Raw genomic sequence first — 20,394 nt, forward strand, 5'->3', positions numbered from 1 at the left:
GCTTAAAGGTGTTGCAAACAATAAGAATTTAGTCAGCATTCGCAGTGTTAAAAAGAGAAGAACGGTAGGGGGCAGCAACGTCTAGCTTTTAGGTAGTGACGACAAATTGAATACCAGTTCACGCTCTTCAGAGGCTTGAAGTGGAAAAAACAGTCAAGCGATCAATAAGACGACACACACACTAAAGGGCGTCCATTGATTCACAGAAGCAGCAATTTTGGGTTTGAGACTTGCTGGACTCACGAGCAAGTGTTTTAAGATCCTGAGCATCTTTGTACTTTGAAAACAACCACTATCAAATAGATCACTTTCTCGTTTAAGCTTAAAGGTGTTGCAAACAATAACAATTTAGTCAGCATTCGCAGTGTTAAAAAGTGACGAACGGTAGTGGGCAGCAACGTCTAGCTTTTAGGTAGTGACGACAAATTGAATACGAGTTCATGCTCTTCAGAGGCTTGAAGTGGAAAAAACAGTCAAGCGATCAATAAGACGACACCCACACTAAAGGTTGTGGATTTAGTCAAAGAACTGGGAAATCTCTTCTTATGATTCATTGGACTCTTGAGCTCCTTTGTAGTTTGAAGACATCCCATAAAGACCTCAGTGAGGATTGAACTCACGACCCCTGGTTTACAAGACCAGTGCTCTATCCACTGAGCTATGAAGCCTTGTGACATGCAGCCAATGGAATTAGAAGGAGAGAAAAGTTGACATATAGTCCTAATTGAAAATAGTCGACTAGCAGACACAATGTAAATAAAATCTTTAGGTTAAGAACTGGGTAACTGTCAATGGTACTACCACCATCAGGCTTCACCATGACACAATGTAAATAAAATCTTTAGGTTAAGAACTGGGTAACTGTCAATGGTACTACCACCATCAGGCTTCACTGTGGGGATGGTGTTGTCAAGTAATGAGTGGCGTTGGATTTCTTTCAAATGTAGCACTTTGTACCAAGGCCAAACAATTCTTTTAGTCCAGAGAACCTTTTTCCCCCCATGTTTGCTGAATCTCCAACATGTCTTGTGGATCTCTCCAGCATGTTAAATTATCCTTGGCCTTTTGGTTGCTTTTGCGACTAATGCCCTCTTTACCCAGTCACTAACTTTCCCTGGATGTTGTCGTGATTGTGCCAGATTCTTTCTGTTAAAAAAAAAAAGATTTAATGGGATATTTGGATAGGTTTTGATGGCTCATTGGTCTTCGTGATGGGTCAAAGTTGTTTTTCATCTAACCCCTGTCATGTATCAGTATGGCATCTCGGTCATTATGACAGCTAAAGATTACATACGACTGTTATATTTTACAGTAAGGCAATACTTTTTTCCTGGAGCAAATCAAATAGATCACTTTCTCGTTTAAGCTTAAAGGTGTTGCAAACAATAACAATTTAGTCAGCATTCGCAGTGTTAAAAAGAGAAGAACGGTAGGGGGCAGCAACGTCTAGGTTTTAGGTAGTGACGACAAATTGAATACCAGTTCACGCTCTTCAGAGGCTTGAAGTGGAAAAAACAGTCAAGCGATCAATAAGACGACACTCACACTAAAGGGCGTCCATTGATTCACAGAAGCAGCAATTTTGGGTTTGAGACTTGCTGGACTCACGAGCAAGTGTTTTAAGTTCCTGAGCATCTTTGTACTTTGAAAACAACCACTATCAAATAGATCACTTTCTCGTTTAAGCTTAAAGGTGTTGCAAACAATAACAATTTAGTCAGCATTCGCAGTGTTAAAAAGAGAAGAACGGTAGGGGGCAGCAACGTCTAGGTTTTAGGTAGTGACGACAAATTGAATACCAGTTCACGCTCTTCAGAGGCTTGAAGTGGAAAAAACAGTCAAGCGATCAATAAGACGACACTCACACTAAAGGGCGTCCATTGATTAACAGAAGCAGCAATTTTGGGTTTGAGACTTGCTGGACTCACGAGCAAGTTTCTAAGTTCCTGAGTATCTTTGTACTTTGAAAACAACCACTATCAAATAGATCACTTTCTCGTTTAAGCTTAAAGGTGTTGCAAACAATAACAATTTAGTCAGCATTCGCAGTGTTAAAAAGAGAAGAACGGTATGGGGCAGCAACGTCTAGGTTTTAGGTAGTGACGACAAATTGAATACCAGTTCATGCTCTTCAGAGGCTTGAAGTGGAAAAAACAGTCAAGCGATCAATAAGACGACACCCACAGTAAAGGGTGTGCATTTAGTCAAAGAACTGGGAAATCTCTTCTTATGATTCATTGGACTCTTGAGCAAGTGTCTTGAGCTCCTTTGCAGTTTGAAGACAACCCATAAAGGCCTCAGTAAGGATTGAACTCACGACCCCTGGTTTACAAGACCAGTGCTCTATCCACTGAGCTATGAAGCCTTGTGAGATGCAGCCAATGGAATTAGAAGGAGAGAAAAGTTGACATATAGTCGTAATTGAAAATAGTCGACTAGCAGACACAATGTAAATAAAATCTTTAGGTTAAGAACTGGGTAACTGTCAATGGTACTACCACCATCAGGCTTCACTGTGGGGATGGTGTTGTCAAGTAATGAGTGGCGTTGGATTTCTTTCAAGTGTAGCACTTTGTACCAAGGCCAAACAATTCTTTTAGTCCAGAGAACCTTTTTCCCCCCATGTTTGCTGAATCTCCAACATGTCTTGTGGATCTCTCCAGCATGTTAAATAATCCTTGGCCTTTTGGTTGTTTTTGGGACTAATGCCCTCTTTACTCAGTCACTAACTTTCCCTGGATGGTGCCACATGCTTTCTGTTAAAAAAAAAAAGATTTAATGGGATATTTGGATAGGTTTTGATAGCTCATTGGTCTTCGTGATGGGTCAAAGTTGTTTTTCATCTAACCCCTGTCATGTATCAGTATGGCATCTCGGTCATTATGACAGCTAAAGATTACATACGACTGTTATATTTTACAGTAAGGCAATACTTTTTTCCTGGAGCAAATCAAATAGATCACTTTCTCGTTTAAGCTTAAAGGTGTTGCAAACAATAACAATTTAGTCAGCATTCGCAGTGTTAAAAAGAGAAGAACGGTAGGGGGCAGCAACGTCTAGGTTTTAGGTAGTGACGACAAATTGAATACCAGTTCACGCTCTTCAGAGGCTTGAAGTGGAAAAAACAGTCAAGCGATCAATAAGACGACACACACACTAAAGGGCGTCCATTGATTCACAGAAGCAGCAATTTTGGGTTTGAGACTTGCTGGACTCACGAGCAAGTGTTTTAAGTTCCTGAGCATCTTTGTACTTTGAAAACAACCACTATCAAATAGATCACTTTCTCGTTTAAGCTTAAAGGTGTTGCAAACAATAACAATTTAGTCAGCATTCGCAGTGTTAAAAAGAGAAGATCGGTCGGGGGCAGCAACGTTTAGCTTTTAGGTATTGACGACAAATTGAATACCAGTTCACGCTCTTCAGAGGCTTGAAGTGGAAAAAACAGTCAAGCGATCAATAAGACGACACTCACACTAAAGGGCGTCCATTGATTCACAGAAGCAGCAATTTTGGGTTTGAGACTTGCTGGACTCACGAGCAAGTTTCTAAGTTCCTGAGCATCTTTGTACTTTGAAAACAACCACTATCAAATCGATCACTTTCTCGTTTAAGCTTAAAGGTGTTGCAAACAATAACAATTTAGTCAGCATTCGCAGTGTTAAAAAGAGAAGAACGGTATGGGGCAGCAACGTCTAGGTTTTAGGTAGTGACGACAAATTGAATACCAGTTCATGCTCTTCAGAGGCTTGAAGTGGAAAAAACAGTCAAGCGATCAATAAGACGACACCCACACTAACAGGTGTGCATTTAGTCAAAGAACTGGGAAATCTCTTCTTATGATTCATTGGACTCTTGAGCTCCTTTGCAGTTTGAAGACATCCCATAAAGGCCTCAGTGAGGATTGAACTCACGACCCCTGGTTTACAAGACCAGTGCTCTATCCACTGAGCTATGAAGCCTTGTGACATACAGCCAATGGAATTAGAAGGAGAGAAAAGTTGACATATAGTCCTAATTGAAAATAGTCGACTAGCAGACACAATGTAAATAAAATCTTTAGGTTAAGAACTGGGTAACTGTCAATGGTACTACCACCATCAGGCTTCACTGTGCGGATGGTGTTGTCAAGTAATGAGTGGCGTTGGATTTCTTTCAAATGTAGCACTTTGTACCAAGGGCAAACAATTCTTTTAGTCCAGAGAACCTTTTTCCCCCCATGTTTGCTGAATCTCCAACATGTCTTGTGGATCTCTCCAGCATGTTAAATTATCCTTGGCCTTTTGGTTGCTTTTGGGACTAATGCCCTCTTTACTCAGTCACTAACTTTCCCTGGATGGTGCCACATGCTTTCTGTTAAAAAAAAAAAGATTTAATGGGATATTTGGATAGGTTTTGATGGCTCATTGGTCTTCGTGATGGGTCAAAGTTGTTTTTCATCTAACCCCTGTCATGTATCAGTATGGCATCTCGGTCATTATGACAGCTAAAGATTACATACGACTGTTATATTTTACAGTAAGGCAATACTTTTTTCCTGGAGCAAATCAAATAGATCACTTTCTCGTTTAAGCTTAAAGGTGTTGCAAACAATAACAATTTAGTCAGCATTCGCAGTGTTAAAAAGAGAAGAACGGTAGGGGGCAGCAACGTCTAGGTTTTAGGAAGTGACGACAAATTGAATACCAGTTCACGCTCTTCAGAGGCTTGAAGTGGAAAAAACAGTCAAGCGATCAATAAGACGACACTCACACTAAAGGGCGTCCATTGATTCACAGAAGCAGCAATTTTGGGTTTGAGACTTGCTGGACTCACGAGCAAGTGTTTTAAGTTCCTGAGCATCTTTGTACTTTGAAAACAACCACTATCAAATAGATCACTTTCTCGTTTAAGCTTAAAGGTGTTGCAAACAATAACAATTTAGTCAGCATTCGCAGTGTTAAAAAGAGAAGAACGGTAGGGGGCAGCAACGTCTAGGTTTTAGGTAGTGACGACAAATTGAATACCAGTTCACGCTCTTCAGAGGCTTGAAGTGGAAAAAACAGTCAAGCGATCAATAAGACGACACTCACACTAAAGGGCGTCCATTGATTCACAGAAGCAGCAATTTTGGGTTTGAGACTTGCTGGACTCACGAGCAAGTTTCTAAGTTCCTGAGTATCTTTGTACTTTGAAAACAACCACTATCAAATAGATCACTTTCTCGTTTAAGCTTAAAGGTGTTGCAAACAATAACAATTTAGTCAGCATTCGCAGTGTTAAAAAGAGAAGAACGGTATGGGGCAGCAACGTCTAGGTTTTAGGTAGTGACGACAAATTGAATACCAGTTCATGCTCTTCAGAGGCTTGAAGTGGAAAAAACAGTCAAGCGATCAATAAGACGACACCCACAGTAAAGGGTGTGCATTTAGTCAAAGAACTGGGAAATCTCTTCTTGTGATTCATTGGACACTTGAGCAAGTGTCTTGAGCTCCTTTGCAGTTTGAAGACAACCCATAAAGGCCTCAGTAAGGATTGAACTCACGACCCCTGGTTTACAAGACCAGTGCTCTATCCACTGAGCTATGAAACCGTGTGAGAAGCAGCCAATGGAATTAGAAGGAGAGAAAAGTTGACATATAGTCGTAATTGAAAATAGTCGACTAGCAGACACAATGTAAATAAAATCTTTAGGTTAAGAACTGGGTAACTGTCAATGGTACTACCACCATCAGGCTTCACTGTGGGGATGGTGTTGTCAAGTAATGAGTGGCGTTGGATTTCTTTCAAGTGTAGCACTTTGTACCAAGGCCAAACAATTCTTTTAGTCCAGAGAACCTTTTTCCCCCCATGTTTGCTGAATCTCCAACATGTCTTGTGGATCTCTCCAGCATGTTAAATTATCCTTGGCCCTTTGGTTGCTTTTGCGACTAATGACCTCTTTACCCAGTCACTAACTTTCCCTGGATGGTGTCGTGATTGTGCCAGATTCTTTCTGTTAAAAAAAAAACATTTAATGGGATATTTGGATAGGTTTTGATAGCTCATTGGTCTTCGTGATGGGTCAAAGTTGTTTTTCATCTAACCCCTGTCATGTATCAGTATGGCATCTCGGTCATTATGACAGCTAAAGATTACATACGACTGTTATATTTTACAGTAAGGCAATACTTTTTTCCTGGAGCAAATCAAATAGATCACTTTCTTGTTTAAGCTTAAAGGTGTTGCAAACAATAACAATTTAGTCAGCATTCGCAGTGTTAAAAAGAGAAGAACGGTAGGGGGCAGCAACGTCTAGGTTTTAGGTAGTGACGACAAATTGAATACCAGTTCACGCTATTCAGAAGCTTGAAGTGGAAAAAACAGTCAAGCGATCAATAAGACGACACACACACTAAAGGGCGTCCATTGATTCACAGAAGCAGCAATTTTGGGTTTGAGACTTGCTGGACTCACGAGCAAGTGTTTTAAGTTCCTGAGCATCTTTGTACTTTGAAAACAACCACTATCAAATAGATCACTTTCTCGTTTAAGCTTAAAGGTGTTGCAAACAATAACAATTTAGTCAGCATTCGCAGTGTTAAAAAGAGAAAACGGTAGGGGGCAGCAACGTCTAGGTTTTAGGTAGTGACGACAAATTGAATACCAGTTCACGCTTTTCAGAAGCTTGAAGTGGAAAAAACAGTCAAGCGATCAATAAGACGACACTCACACTAAAGGGCATCCATAGATTCACAGAAGCAGCAATTTTGGGTTTGAGACTTGCTGGACTCACAAGCAAGTGTTTTAAGTTCCTGAGCATCTTTGTACTTTGAAAACAACCACTAAAGGCTCCAGTGAGGATTGAGCTCACGACCTCTGGTTTACGAGACCAGTGCTCTAACCACTGAGCTATGAAGCCTTGTGACATGCAGCCAATGGAATTAGAAGGAGAGAAAAGTTGACATATAGTCGTAATTGAAAATAGTCGACTAGCAGACACAATGTAAATAAAATCTTTAGTTTATGAACTGGGTAACTGTCAATGGTACTACCACCATCAGGCTTCACTGTGGGGATGGTGTTGTCAAGTAATGAGTGGCGTTGGATTTCTTTCAAGTGTAGCACTTTGTACCAAGGCCAAACAATTCTTTTAGTCCAGAGAACCTTTTTCCCCCCATGTTTGCTGAATCTCCAACATGTCTTGTGGATCTCTCCAGCATGTTAAATTATCCTTGGCCCTTTGGTTGCTTTTGCGACTAATGACCTCTTTACCCAGTCACTAACTTTCCCTGGATGGTGTCGTGATTGTGCCAGATTCTTTCTGTTAAAAAAAAAAACATTTAATGGGATATTTGGATAGGTTTTGATAGCTCATTGGTCTTCGTGATGGGTCAAAGTTGTTTTTCATCTAACCCCTGTCATGTATCAGTATGGCATCTCGGTCATTATGACAGCTAAAGATTACATACGACTGTTATATTTTACAGTAAGGCAATACTTTTTTCCTGGAGCAAATCAAATAGATCACTTTCTCGTTTAAGCTTAAAGGTGTTGCAAACAATAACAATTTAGTCAGCATTCGCAGTGTTAAAAAGAGAAGAACGGTAGGGGGCAGCAACGTCTAGGTTTTAGGTAGTGACGACAAATTGAATACCAGTTCACGCTCTTCAGAGGCTTGAAGTGGAAAAAACAGTCAAGCGATCAATAAGACGACACTCACACTAAAGGGCGTCCATTGAATCACAGAAGCAGCAATTTTGGGTTTGAGACTTGCTGGACTCACGAGCAAGTGTTTTAAGTTCCTGAGCATCTTTGTACTTTGAAAACAACCACTATCAAATAGATCACTTTCTCGTTTAAGCTTAAAGGTGTTGCAAACAATAACAATTTAGTCAGCATTCGCAGTGTTAAAAAGAGAAGAACGGTATGGGGCAGCAACGTCTAGGTTTTAGGTAGTGACGACAAATTGAATACCAGTTCATGCTCTTCAGAGGCTTGAAGTGGAAAAAACAGTCAAGCGATCAATAAGACGACACCCACAGTAAAGGGTGTGCATTTAGTCAAAGAACTGGGAAATCTCTTCTTGTGATTCATTGGACTCTTGAGCAAGTGTCTTGAGCTCCTTTGCAGTTTGAAGACAACCCATAAAGGCCTCAGTAAGGATTGAACTCACGACCCCTGGTTTACAAGACCAGTGCTCTATCCACTGAGCTATGAAGCCTTGTGAGATGCAGCCAATGGAATTAGAAGGAGAGAAAAGTTGACATATAGTCGTAATTGAAAATAGTCGACTAGCAGACACAATGTAAATAAAATCTTTAGGTTAAGAACTGGGTAACTGTCAATGGTACTACCACCATCAGGCTTCACTGTGGGGATGGTGTTGTCAAGTAATGAGTGGCGTTGGATTTCTTTCAAGTGTAGCACTTTGTACCAAGGCCAAACAATTCTTTTAGTCCAGAGAACCTTTTTCCCCCCATGTTTGCTGAATCTCCAACATGTCTTGTGGATCTCTCCAGCATGTTAAATTATCCTTGGCCCTTTGGTTGCTTTTGCGACTAATGACCTCTTTACCCAGTCACTAACTTTCCCTGGATGGTGTCGTGATTGTGCCAGATTCTTTCTGTTAAAAAAAAAACATTTAATGGGATATTTGGATAGGTTTTGATAGCTCATTGGTCTTCGTGATGGGTCAAAGTTGTTTTTCATCTAACCCCTGTCATGTATCAGTATGGCATCTCGGTCATTATGACAGCTAAAGATTACATACGACTGTTATATTTTACAGTAAGGCAATACTTTTTTCCTGGAGCAAATCAAATAGATCACTTTCTTGTTTAAGCTTAAAGGTGTTGCAAACAATAACAATTTAGTCAGCATTCGCAGTGTTAAAAAGAGAAGAACGGTAGGGGGCAGCAACGTCTAGGTTTTAGGTAGTGACGACAAATTGAATACCAGTTCACGCTCTTCAGAGGCTTGAAGTGGAAAAAACAGTCAAGCGATCAATAAGACGACACACACTAAAGGGCGTCCATTGATTCACAGAAGCAGCAATTTTGGGTTTGAGACTTGCTGGACTCACGAGCAAGTGTTTTAAGTTCCTGAGCATCTTTGTACTTTGAAAACAACCACTATCAAATAGATCACTTTCTCGTTTAAGCTTAAAGGTGTTGCAAACAATAACAATTTAGTCAGCATTCGCAGTGTTAAAAAGAGAAAACGGTAGGGGGCAGCAACGTCTAGGTTTTAGGTAGTGACGACAAATTGAATACCAGTTCACGCTTTTCAGAGGCTTGAAGTGGAAAAAACAGTCAAGCGATCAATAAGACGACACTCACACTAAAGGGCATCCATAGATTCACAGAAGCAGCAATTTTGGGTTTGAGACTTGGTGGACTCACAAGCAAGTGTTTTAAGTTCCTGAGCATCTTTGTACTTTGAAAACAACCACTAAAGGCTCCAGTGAGGATTGAGCTCACGACCTCTGGTTTACGAGACCAGTGCTCTAACCACTGAGCTATGAAGCCTTGTGACATACAGCCAATGGAATTAGAAGGAGAGAAAAGTTGACATATAGTCGTAATTGAAAATAGTCGACTAGCAGACACAATGTAAATAAAATCTTTAGGTTAAGAACTGGGTAACTGTCAATGGTACTACCACCATCAGGCTTCACTGTGGGGATGGTGTTGTCAAGTAATGAGTGGCGTTGGATTTCTTTCAAGTGTAGCACTTTGTACCAAGGCCAAACAATTCTTTTAGTCCAGAGAACCTTTTTCCCCCCATGTTTGCTGAATCTCCAACATGTCTTGTGGATCTCTCCAGCATGTTAAATTATCCTTGGCCTTTTGGTTGTTTTTGGGACTAATGCCCTCTTTACTCAGTCACTAACTTTCCCTGGATGGTGCCACATGCTTTCTGTTAAAAAAAAAAAAGATTTAATGGGATATTTGGATAGGTTTTGATAGCTCATTGGTCTTCGTGATGGGTCAAAGTTGTTTTTCATCTAACCCCTGTCATGTATCAGTATGGCATCTCGGTCATTATGACAGCTAAAGATTACATACGACTGTTATATTTTACAGTAAGGCAATACTTTTTTCCTGGAGCAAATCAAATAGATCACTTTCTCGTTTAAGGTTAAAGGTGTTGCAAACAATAACAATTTAGTCAGCATTCGCAGTGTTAAAAAGAGAAGAACGGTAGGGGGCAGCAACGTCTAGGTTTTAGGTAGTGACGACAAATTGAATACCAGTTCACGCTCTTCAGAGGCTTGAAGTGGAAAAAACAGTCAAGCGATCAATAAGACGACACACACACTAAAGGGCGTCCATTGATTCACAGAAGCAGCAATTTTGGGTTTGAGACTTGCTGGACTCACGAGCAAGTGTTTTAAGTTCCTGAGCATCTTTGTACTTTGAAAACAACCACTATCAAATAGATCACTTTCTCGTTTAAGCTTAAAGGTGTTGCAAACAATAACAATTTAGTCAGCATTCGCAGTGTTAAAAAGAGAAGAACGGTAGGGGGCAGCAACGTCTAGGTTTTAGGTAGTGACGACAAATTGAATACCAGTTCACGCTCTTCAGAGGCTTGAAGTGGAAAAAACAGTCAAGCGATCAATAAGACGACACTCACACTAAAGGGCGTCCATTGATTCACAGAAGCAGCAATTTTGGGTTTGAGACTTGCTGGACTCACGAGCAAGTTTCTAAGTTCCTGAGTATCTTTGTACTTTGAAAACAACCACTATCAAATAGATCACTTTCTCGTTTAAGCTTAAAGGTGTTGCAAACAATAACAATTTAGTCAGCATTCGCAGTGTTAAAAAGAGAAGAACGGTATGGGGCAGCAACGTCTAGGTTTTAGGTAGTGACGACAAATTGAATACCAGTTCATGCTCTTCAGAGGCTTGAAGTGGAAAAAACAGTCAAGCGATCAATAAGACGACACCCACAGTAAAGGGTGTGCATTTAGTCAAAGAACTGGGAAATCTCTTCTTGTGATTCATTGGACTCTTGAGCAAGTGTCTTGAGCTCCTTTGCAGTTTGAAGACAACCCATAAAGGCCTCAGTAAGGATTGAACTCACGACCCCTGGTTTACAAGACCAGTGCTCTATCCACTGAGCTATGAAACCTTGTGAGATGCAGCCAATGGAATTAGAAGGAGAGAAAAGTTGACATATAGTCGTAATTGAAAATAGTCGACTAGCAGACACAATGTAAATAAAATCTTTAGGTTAAGAACTGGGTAACTGTCAATGGTACTACCACCATCAGGCTTCACTGTGGGGATGGTGTTGTCAAGTAATGAGTGGCGTTGGATTTCTTTCAAGTGTAGCACTTTGTACCAAGGCCAAACAATTCTTTTAGTCCAGAGAACCTTTTTCCCCCCATGTTTGCTGAATCTCCAACATGTCTTGTGGATCTCTCCAGCATGTTAAATTATCCTTGGCCCTTTGGTTGCTTTTGCGACTAATGACCTCTTTACCCAGTCACTAACTTTCCCTGGATGGTGTCGTGATTGTGCCAGATTCTTTCTGTTAAAAAAAAAACATTTAATGGGATATTTGGATAGGTTTTGATAGCTCATTGGTCTTCGTGATGGGTCAAAGTTGTTTTTCATCTAACCCCTGTCATGTATCAGTATGGCATCTCGGTCATTATGACAGCTAAAGATTACATACGACTGTTATATTTTACAGTAAGGCAATACTTTTTTCCTGGAGCAAATCAAATAGATCACTTTCTTGTTTAAGCTTAAAGGTGTTGCAAACAATAACAATTTAGTCAGCATTCGCAGTGTTAAAAAGAGAAGAACGGTAGGGGGCAGCAACGTCTAGGTTTTAGGTAGTGACGACAAATTGAATACCAGTTCACGCTCTTCAGAGGCTTGAAGTGGAAAAAACAGTCAAGCGATCAATAAGACGACACACACACTAAAGGGCGTCCATTGATTCACAGAAGCAGCAATTTTGGGTTTGAGACTTGCTGGACTCACGAGCAAGTGTTTTAAGTTCCTGAGCATCTTTGTACTTTGAAAACAACCACTATCAAATAGATCACTTTCTCGTTTAAGCTTAAAGGTGTTGCAAACAATAACAATTTAGTCAGCATTCGCAGTGTTAAAAAGAGAAAACGGTAGGGGGCAGCAACGTCTAGGTTTTAGGTAGTGACGACAAATTGAATACCAGTTCACGCTTTTCAGAGGCTTGAAGTGGAAAAAACAGTCAAGCGATCAATAAGACGACACTCACACTAAAGGGCATCCATAGATTCACAGAAGCAGCAATTTTGGGTTTGAGACTTGGTGGACTCACAAGCAAGTGTTTTAAGTTCCTGAGCATCTTTGTACTTTGAAAACAACCACTAAAGGCTCCAGTGAGGATTGAGCTCACGACCTCTGGTTTACGAGACCAGTGCTCTAACCACTGAGCTATGAAGCCTTGTGACATGCAGCCAATGGAATTAGAAGGAGAGAAAAGTTGACATATAGTCGTAATTGAAAATAGTCGACTAGCAGACACAATGTAAATAAAATCTTTAGTTTATGAACTGGGTAACTGTCAATGGTACTACCACCATCAGGCTTCACTGTGGGGATGGTGTTGTCAAGTAATGAGTGGCGTTGGATTTCTTTCAAGTGTAGCACTTTGTAGCAAGGCCAAACAATTCTTTTAGTCCAGAGAACCTTTTTCCCCCCATGTTTGCTGAATCTCCAACATGTCTTGTGGATCTCTCCAGCATGTTAAATTATCCTTGGCCTTTTGGTTGTTTTTGGGACTAATGCCCTCTTTACTCAGTCACTAACTTTCCCTGGATGGTGCCACATGCTTTCTGTTAAAAAAAAAAAAGATTTAATGGGATATTTGGATAGGTTTTGATAGCTCATTGGTCTTCGTGATGGGTCAAAGTTGTTTTTCATCTAACCCCTGTCATGTATCAGTATGGCATCTCGGTCATTATGACAGCTAAAGATTACATACGACTGTTATATTTTACAGTAAGGCAATACTTTTTTCCTGGAGCAAATCAAATAGATCACTTTCTCGTTTAAGGTTAAAGGTGTTGCAAACAATAACAATTTAGTCAGCATTCGCAGTGTTAAAAAGAGAAGAACGGTAGGGGGCAGCAACGTCTAGGTTTTAGGTAGTGACGACAAATTGAATACCAGTTCACGCTCTTCAGAGGCTTGAAGTGGAAAAAACAGTCAAGCGATCAATAAGACGACACACACACTAAAGGGCGTCCATTGATTCACAGAAGCAGCAATTTTGGGTTTGAGACTTGCTGGACTCACGAGCAAGTGTTTTAAGTTCCTGAGCATCTTTGTACTTTGAAAACAACCACTATCAAATAGATCACTTTCTCGTTTAAGCTTAAAGGTGTTGCAAACAATAACAATTTAGTCAGCATTCGCAGTGTTAAAAAGAGAAGATCGGTCGGGGGCAGCAACGTCTAGCTTTTAGGTATTGACGACAAATTGAATACCAGTTCACGCTCTTCAGAGGCTTGAAGTGGAAAAAACAGTCAAGCGATCAATAAGACGACACTCACACTAAAGGGCGTCCATTGATTCACAGAAGCAGCAATTTTGGGTTTGAGACTTGCTGGACTCACGAGCAAGTTTCTAAGTTCCTGAGCATCTTTGTACTTTGAAAACAACCACTATCAAATCGATCACTTTCTCGTTTAAGCTTAAAGGTGTTGCAAACAATAACAATTTAGTCAGCATTCGCAGTGTTAAAAAGAGAAGAACGGTAGGGGGCAGCAACGTCTAGGTTTTAGGTAGTGACGACAAATTGAATACCAGTTCATGCTCTTCAGAGGCTTGAAGTGGAAAAAACAGTCAAGCGATCAATAAGACAACACCCACACTAACAGGTGTGCATTTAGTCAAAGAACTGGGAAATCTCTTCTTATGATTCATTGGACTCTTGAGCTCCTTTGCAGTTTGAAGACATCCCATAAAGGCCTCAGTGAGGATTGAACTCACGACCCCTGGTTTACAAGACCAGGGCTCTATCCACTGAGCTATGAAGCCTTGTGACATACAGCCAATGGAATTAGAAGGAGAGAAAAGTTGACATATAGTCCTAATTGAAAATAGTCGACTAGCAGACACAATGTAAATAAAATCTTTAGGTTAAGAACTGGGTAACTGTCAATGGTACTACCACCATCAGGCTTCACTGTGCGGATGGTGTTGTCAAGTAATGAGTGGCGTTGGATTTCTTTCAAATGTAGCACTTTGTACCAAGGGCAAACAATTCTTTTAGTCCAGAGAACCTTTTTCCCCCCATGTTTGCTGAATCTCCAACATGTCTTGTGGATCTCTCCAGCATGTTAAATTATCCTTGGCCTTTTGGTTGCTTTTGGGACTAATGCCCTCTTTACTCAGTCACTAACTTTCCCTGGATGGTGCCACATGCTTTCTGTTAAAAAAAAAAAGATTTAATGGGATATTTGGATAGGTTTTGATGGCTCATTGGTCTTCGTGATGGGTCAAAGTTGTTTTTCATCTAACCCCTGTCATGTATCAGTATGGCATCTCGGTCATTATGACAGCTAAAGATTACATACGACTGTTATATTTTACAGTAAGGCAATACTTTTTTCCTGGAGCAAATCAAATAGATCACTTTCTCGTTTAAGCTTAAAGGTGTTGCAAACAATAACAATTTAGTCAGCATTCGCAGTGTTAAAAAGAGAAGAACGGTAGGGGGCAGCAACGTCTAGGTTTTAGGAAGTGACGACAAATTGAATACCAGTTCACGCTCTTCAGAGGCTTGAAGTGGAAAAAACAGTCAAGCGATCAATAAGACGACACTCACACTAAAGGGCGTCCATTGATTCACAGAAGCAGCAATTTTGGGTTTGAGACTTGCTGGACTCACGAGCAAGTGTTTTAAGTTCCTGAGCATCTTTGTACTTTGAAAACAACCACTATCAAATAGATCACTTTCTCGTTTAAGCTTAAAGGTGTTGCAAACAATAACAATTTAGTCAGCATTCGCAGTGTTAAAAAGAGAAGAACGGTAGGGGGCAGCAACGTCTAGGTTTTAGGTAGTGACGACAAATTGAATACCAGTTCAAGCTCTTCAGAGGCTTGAAGTGGAAAAAACAGTCAAGCGATCAATAAGACGACACTCACACTAAAGGGCGTCCATTGATTCACAGAAGCAGCAATTTTGGGTTTGAGACTTGCTGGACTCACGAGCAAGTTTCTAAGTTCCTGAGTATCTTTGTACTTTGAAAACAACCACTATCAAATAGATCACTTTCTCGTTTAAGCTTAAAGGTGTTGCAAACAATAACAATTTAGTCAGCATTCGCAGTGTTAAAAAGAGAAGAACGGTATGGGGCAGCAACGTCTAGGTTTTAGGTAGTGACGACAAATTGAATACCAGTTCATGCTCTTCAGAGGCTTGAAGTGGAAAAAACAGTCAAGCGATCAATAAGACAACACCCACACTAACAGGTGTGCATTTAGTCAAAGAACTGGGAAATCTCTTCTTATGATTCATTGGACTCTTGAGCTCCTTTGCAGTTTGAAGACATCCCATAAAGGCCTCAGTGAGGATTGAACTCACGACCCCTGGTTTACAAGACCAGGGCTCTATCCACTGAGCTATGAAGCCTTGTGACATACAGCCAATGGAATTAGAAGGAGAGAAAAGTTGACATATAGTCCTAATTGAAAATAGTCGACTAGCAGACACAATGTAAATAAAATCTTTAGGTTAAGAACTGGGTAACTGTCAATGGTACTACCACCATCAGGCTTCACTGTGCGGATGGTGTTGTCAAGTAATGAGTGGCGTTGGATTTCTTTCAAATGTAGCACTTTGTACCAAGGGCAAACAATTCTTTTAGTCCAGAGAACCTTTTTCCCCCCATGTTTGCTGAATCTCCAACATGTCTTGTGGATCTCTCCAGCATGTTAAATTATCCTTGGCCTTTTGGTTGCTTTTGGGACTAATGCCCTCTTTACTCAGTCACTAACTTTCCCTGGATGGTGCCACATGCTTTCTGTTAAAAAAAAAAAGATTTAATGGGATATTTGGATAGGTTTTGATGGCTCATTGGTCTTCGTGATGGGTCAAAGTTGTTTTTCATCTAACCCCTGTCATGTATCAGTATGGCATCTCGGTCATTATGACAGCTAAAGATTACATACGACTGTTATATTTTACAGTAAGGCAATACTTTTTTCCTGGAGCAAATCAAATAGATCACTTTCTCGTTTAAGCTTAAAGGTGTTGCAAACAATAACAATTTAGTCAGCATTCGCAGTGTTAAAAAGAGAAGAACGGTAGGGGGCAGCAACGTCTAGGTTTTAGGAAGTGACGACAAATTGAATACCAGTTCACGCTCTTCAGAGGCTTGAAGTGGAAAAAACAGTCAAGCGATCAATAAGACGACACTCACACTAAAGGGCGTCCATTGATTCACAGAAGCAGCAATTTTGGGTTTGAGACTTGCTGGACTCACGAGCAAGTGTTTTAAGTTCCTGAGCATCTTTGTACTTTGAAAACAACCACTATCAAATAGATCACTTTCTCGTTTAAGCTTAAAGGTGTTGCAAACAATAACAATTTAGTCAGCATTCGCAGTGTTAAAAAGAGAAGAACGGTAGGGGGCAGCAACGTCTAGGTTTTAGGTAGTGACGACAAATTGAATACCAGTTCACGCTCTTCAGAGGCTTGAAGTGGAAAAAACAGTCAAGCGATCAATAAGACGACACTCACACTAAAGGGCGTCCATTGATTCACAGAAGCAGCAATTTTGGGTTTGAGACTTGCTGGACTCACGAGCAAGTTTCTAAGTTCCTGAGTATCTTTGTACTTTGAAAACAACCACTATCAAATAGATCACTTTCTCGTTTAAGCTTAAAGGTGTTGCAAACAATAACAATTTAGTCAGCATTCGCAGTGTTAAAAAGAGAAGAACGGTATGGGGCAGCAACGTCTAGGTTTTAGGTAGTGACGACAAATTGAATACCAGTTCATGCTCTTCAGAGGCTTGAAGTGGAAAAAACAGTCAAGCGATCAATAAGACGACACCCACAGTAAAGGGTGTGCATTTAGTCAAAGAACTGGGAAATCTCTTCTTGTGATTCATTGGACACTTGAGCAAGTGTCTTGAGCTCCTTTGCAGTTTGAAGACAACCCATAAAGGCCTCAGTAAGGATTGAACTCACGACCCCTGGTTTACAAGACCAGTGCTCTATCCACTGAGCTATGAAACCTTGTGAGATGCAGCCAATGGAATTAGAAGGAGAGAAAAGTTGACATATAGTCGTAATTGAAAATAGTCGACTAGCAGACACAATGTAAATAAAATCTTTAGGTTAAGAACTGGGTAACTGTCAATGGTACTACCACCATCAGGCTTCACTGTGGGGATGGTGTTGTCAAGTAATGAGTGGCGTTGGATTTCTTTCAAGTGTAGCACTTTGTACCAAGGCCAAACAATTCTTTTAGTCCAGAGAACCTTTTTCCCCCCATGTTTGCTGAATCTCCAACATGTCTTGTGGATCTCTCCAGCATGTTAAATTATCCTTGGCCCTTTGGTTGCTTTTGCGACTAATGACCTCTTTACCCAGTCACTAACTTTCCCTGGATGGTGTCGTGATTGTGCCAGATTCTTTCTGTTAAAAAAAAAACATTTAATGGGATATTTGGATAGGTTTTGATAGCTCATTGGTCTTCGTGATGGGTCAAAGTTGTTTTTCATCTAACCCCTGTCATGTATCAGTATGGCATCTCGGTCATTATGACAGCTAAAGATTACATACGACTGTTATATTTTACAGTAAGGCAATACTTTTTTCCTGGAGCAAATCAAATAGATCACTTTCTTGTTTAAGCTTAAAGGTGTTGCAAACAATAACAATTTAGTCAGCATTCGCAGTGTTAAAAAGAGAAGAACGGTAGGGGGCAGCAACGTCTAGGTTTTAGGTAGTGACGACAAATTGAATACCAGTTCACGCTCTTCAGAGGCTTGAAGTGGAAAAAACAGTCAAGCGATCAATAAGACGACACACACACTAAAGGGCGTCCATTGATTCACAGAAGCAGCAATTTTGGGTTTGAGACTTGCTGGACTCACGAGCAAGTGTTTTAAGTTCCTGAGCATCTTTGTACTTTGAAAACAACCACTATCAAATAGATCACTTTCTCGTTTAAGCTTAAAGGTGTTGCAAACAATAACAATTTAGTCAGCATTCGCAGTGTTAAAAAGAGAAAACGGTAGGGGGCAGCAACGTCTAGGTTTTAGGTAGTGACGACAAATTGAATACCAGTTCACGCTTTTCAGAGGCTTGAAGTGGAAAAAACAGTCAAGCGATCAATAAGACGACACTCACACTAAAGGGCATCCATAGATTCACAGAAGCAGCAATTTTGGGTTTGAGACTTGGTGGACTCACGAGCAAGTGTTTTAAGTTCCTGAGCATCTTTGTACTTTGAAAACAACCACTAAAGGCTCCAGTGAGGATTGAGCTCACGACCTCTGGTTTACGAGACCAGTGCTCTAACCACTGAGCTATGAAGCCTTGTGACATGCAGCCAATGGAATTAGAAGGAGAGAAAAGTTGACATATAGTCGTAATTGAAAATAGTCGACTAGCAGACACAATGTAAATAAAATCTTTAGTTTATGAACTGGGTAACTGTCAATGGTACTACCACCATCAGGCTTCACTGTGGGGATGGTGTTGTCAAGTAATGAGTGGCGTTGGATTTCTTTCAAGTGTAGCACTTTGTAGCAAGGCCAAACAATTCTTTTAGTCCAGAGAACCTTTTTCCCCCCATGTTTGCTGAATCTCCAACATGTCTTGTGGATCTCTCCAGCATGTTAAATTATCCTTGGCCTTTTGGTTCCTTTTGCGACTAATGACCTCTTTACCCAGTCACTAACTTTCCCTGGAGGGTGTCGTGATTGTGCCAGATTCTTTCTGTTAAAAAAAAAAAGATTTAATGGGATATTTGGATAGGTTTTGATAGCTCATTGGTCTTCGTGATGGGTCAAAGTTGTTTTTCATCTAACCCCTGTCATGTATCAGTATGGCATCTCGGTCATTATGACAGCTAAAGATTACATACGACTGTTATATTTTACAGTAAGGCAATACTTTTTTCCTGGAGCAAATCAAATAGATCACTTTCTCGTTTAAGCTTAAAGGTGTTGCAAACAATAACAATTTAGTCAGCATTCGCAGTGTTAAAAAGAGAAGAACGGTAGGGGGCAGCAACGTCTAGGTTTTAGGTAGTGACGACAAATTGAATACCAGTTCACGCTCTTCAGAGGCTTGAAGTGGAAAAAACAGTCAAGCGATCAATAAGACGACACACACACTAAAGGGCGTCCATTGATTCACAGAAGCAGCAATTTTGGGTTTGAGACTTGCTGGACTCACGAGCAAGTGTTTTAAGTTCCTGAGCATCTTTGTACTTTGAAAACAACCACTATCAAATAGATCACTTTCTCGTTTAAGCTTAAAGGTGTTGCAAACAATAACAATTTAATCAGCATTCGCAGTGTTAAAAAGAGAAGATCGGTCGGGGGCAGCAACGTTTAGCTTTTAGGTATTGACGACAAATTGAATACCAGTTCACGCTCTTCAGAGGCTTGAAGTGGAAAAAACAGTCAAGCGATCAATAAGACGACACTCACACTAAAGGGCGTCCATTGATTCACAGAAGCAGCAATTTTGGGTTTGAGACTTGCTGGACTCACGAGCAAGTTTCTAAGTTCCTGAGTATCTTTGTACTTTGAAAACAACCACTATCAAATAGATCACTTTCTCGTTTAAGCTTAAAGGTGTTGCAAACAATAACAATTTAGTCAGCATTCGCAGTGTTAAAAAGAGAAGAACGGTATGGGGCAGCAACGTCTAGGTTTTAGGTAGTGACGACAAATTGAATACCAGTTCATGCTCTTCAGAGGCTTGAAGTGGAAAAAACAGTCAAGCGATCAATAAGACGACACCCACAGTAAAGGGTGTGCATTTAGTCAAAGAACTGGGAAATCTCTTCTTATGATTCATTGGACTCTTGAGCAAGTGTCTTGAGCTCCTTTGCAGTTTGAAGACAACCCATAAAGGCCTCAGTAAGGATTGAACTCACGACCCCTGGTTTACAAGACCAGTGCTCTATCCACTGAGCTATGAAGCCTTGTGAGATGCAGCCAATGGAATTAGAAGGAGAGAAAAGTTGACATATAGTCGTAATTGAAAATAGTCGACTAGCAGACACAATGTAAATAAAATCTTTAGTTTATGAACTGGGTAACTGTCAATGGTACTACCACCATCAGGCTTCACTGTGGGGATGGTGTTGTCAAGTAATGAGTGGCGTTGGATTTCTTTCAAGTGTAGCACTTTGTAGCAAGGCCAAACAATTCTTTTAGTCCAGAGAACCTTTTTCC

General features: G+C 40.5%; 14 non-coding genes across 14 annotated transcripts; all 14 read right to left on the bottom strand.

Moving 5' to 3' along the window:
- Positions 1-595: 595 nt before the first annotated feature.
- Positions 596-668, bottom strand: trnat-ugu (transfer RNA threonine (anticodon UGU)). The gene has a single exon. It is a non-coding gene; the product is annotated as a tRNA-Thr (tRNA).
- A 1,624-nt stretch (positions 669-2,292) lies between these two features.
- Positions 2,293-2,365, bottom strand: trnat-ugu (transfer RNA threonine (anticodon UGU)). Its single transcript has one exon. It is a non-coding gene; the product is annotated as a tRNA-Thr (tRNA).
- A 1,524-nt stretch (positions 2,366-3,889) lies between these two features.
- Positions 3,890-3,962, bottom strand: trnat-ugu (transfer RNA threonine (anticodon UGU)). The gene has a single exon. It is a non-coding gene; the product is annotated as a tRNA-Thr (tRNA).
- A 1,537-nt stretch (positions 3,963-5,499) lies between these two features.
- trnat-ugu (transfer RNA threonine (anticodon UGU)) lies at positions 5,500-5,572 on the bottom strand. The gene has a single exon. It is a non-coding gene; the product is annotated as a tRNA-Thr (tRNA).
- Positions 5,573-6,807: 1,235 nt separating this feature from the next.
- trnat-cgu (transfer RNA threonine (anticodon CGU)) lies at positions 6,808-6,880 on the bottom strand. Its single transcript has one exon. It is a non-coding gene; the product is annotated as a tRNA-Thr (tRNA).
- Positions 6,881-8,109: 1,229 nt separating this feature from the next.
- Positions 8,110-8,182, bottom strand: trnat-ugu (transfer RNA threonine (anticodon UGU)). Its single transcript has one exon. It is a non-coding gene; the product is annotated as a tRNA-Thr (tRNA).
- A 1,233-nt stretch (positions 8,183-9,415) lies between these two features.
- On the bottom strand, positions 9,416-9,488 carry trnat-cgu (transfer RNA threonine (anticodon CGU)). The gene has a single exon. It is a non-coding gene; the product is annotated as a tRNA-Thr (tRNA).
- A 1,538-nt stretch (positions 9,489-11,026) lies between these two features.
- Positions 11,027-11,099, bottom strand: trnat-ugu (transfer RNA threonine (anticodon UGU)). Its single transcript has one exon. It is a non-coding gene; the product is annotated as a tRNA-Thr (tRNA).
- Positions 11,100-12,334: 1,235 nt separating this feature from the next.
- trnat-cgu (transfer RNA threonine (anticodon CGU)) lies at positions 12,335-12,407 on the bottom strand. Its single transcript has one exon. It is a non-coding gene; the product is annotated as a tRNA-Thr (tRNA).
- Positions 12,408-13,932: 1,525 nt separating this feature from the next.
- trnat-ugu (transfer RNA threonine (anticodon UGU)) lies at positions 13,933-14,005 on the bottom strand. Its single transcript has one exon. It is a non-coding gene; the product is annotated as a tRNA-Thr (tRNA).
- A 1,524-nt stretch (positions 14,006-15,529) lies between these two features.
- trnat-ugu (transfer RNA threonine (anticodon UGU)) lies at positions 15,530-15,602 on the bottom strand. The gene has a single exon. It is a non-coding gene; the product is annotated as a tRNA-Thr (tRNA).
- Positions 15,603-17,139: 1,537 nt separating this feature from the next.
- trnat-ugu (transfer RNA threonine (anticodon UGU)) lies at positions 17,140-17,212 on the bottom strand. Its single transcript has one exon. It is a non-coding gene; the product is annotated as a tRNA-Thr (tRNA).
- Positions 17,213-18,447: 1,235 nt separating this feature from the next.
- Positions 18,448-18,520, bottom strand: trnat-cgu (transfer RNA threonine (anticodon CGU)). The gene has a single exon. It is a non-coding gene; the product is annotated as a tRNA-Thr (tRNA).
- Positions 18,521-20,068: 1,548 nt separating this feature from the next.
- Positions 20,069-20,141, bottom strand: trnat-ugu (transfer RNA threonine (anticodon UGU)). Its single transcript has one exon. It is a non-coding gene; the product is annotated as a tRNA-Thr (tRNA).
- Positions 20,142-20,394: the final 253 nt, after the last annotated feature.

The sequence above is a fragment of the Ictalurus punctatus genome, chromosome 7, assembly GCF_001660625.3.
Source record: "Ictalurus punctatus breed USDA103 chromosome 7, Coco_2.0, whole genome shotgun sequence".
Lineage (NCBI taxonomy): Eukaryota > Metazoa > Chordata > Actinopteri > Siluriformes > Ictaluridae > Ictalurus > Ictalurus punctatus.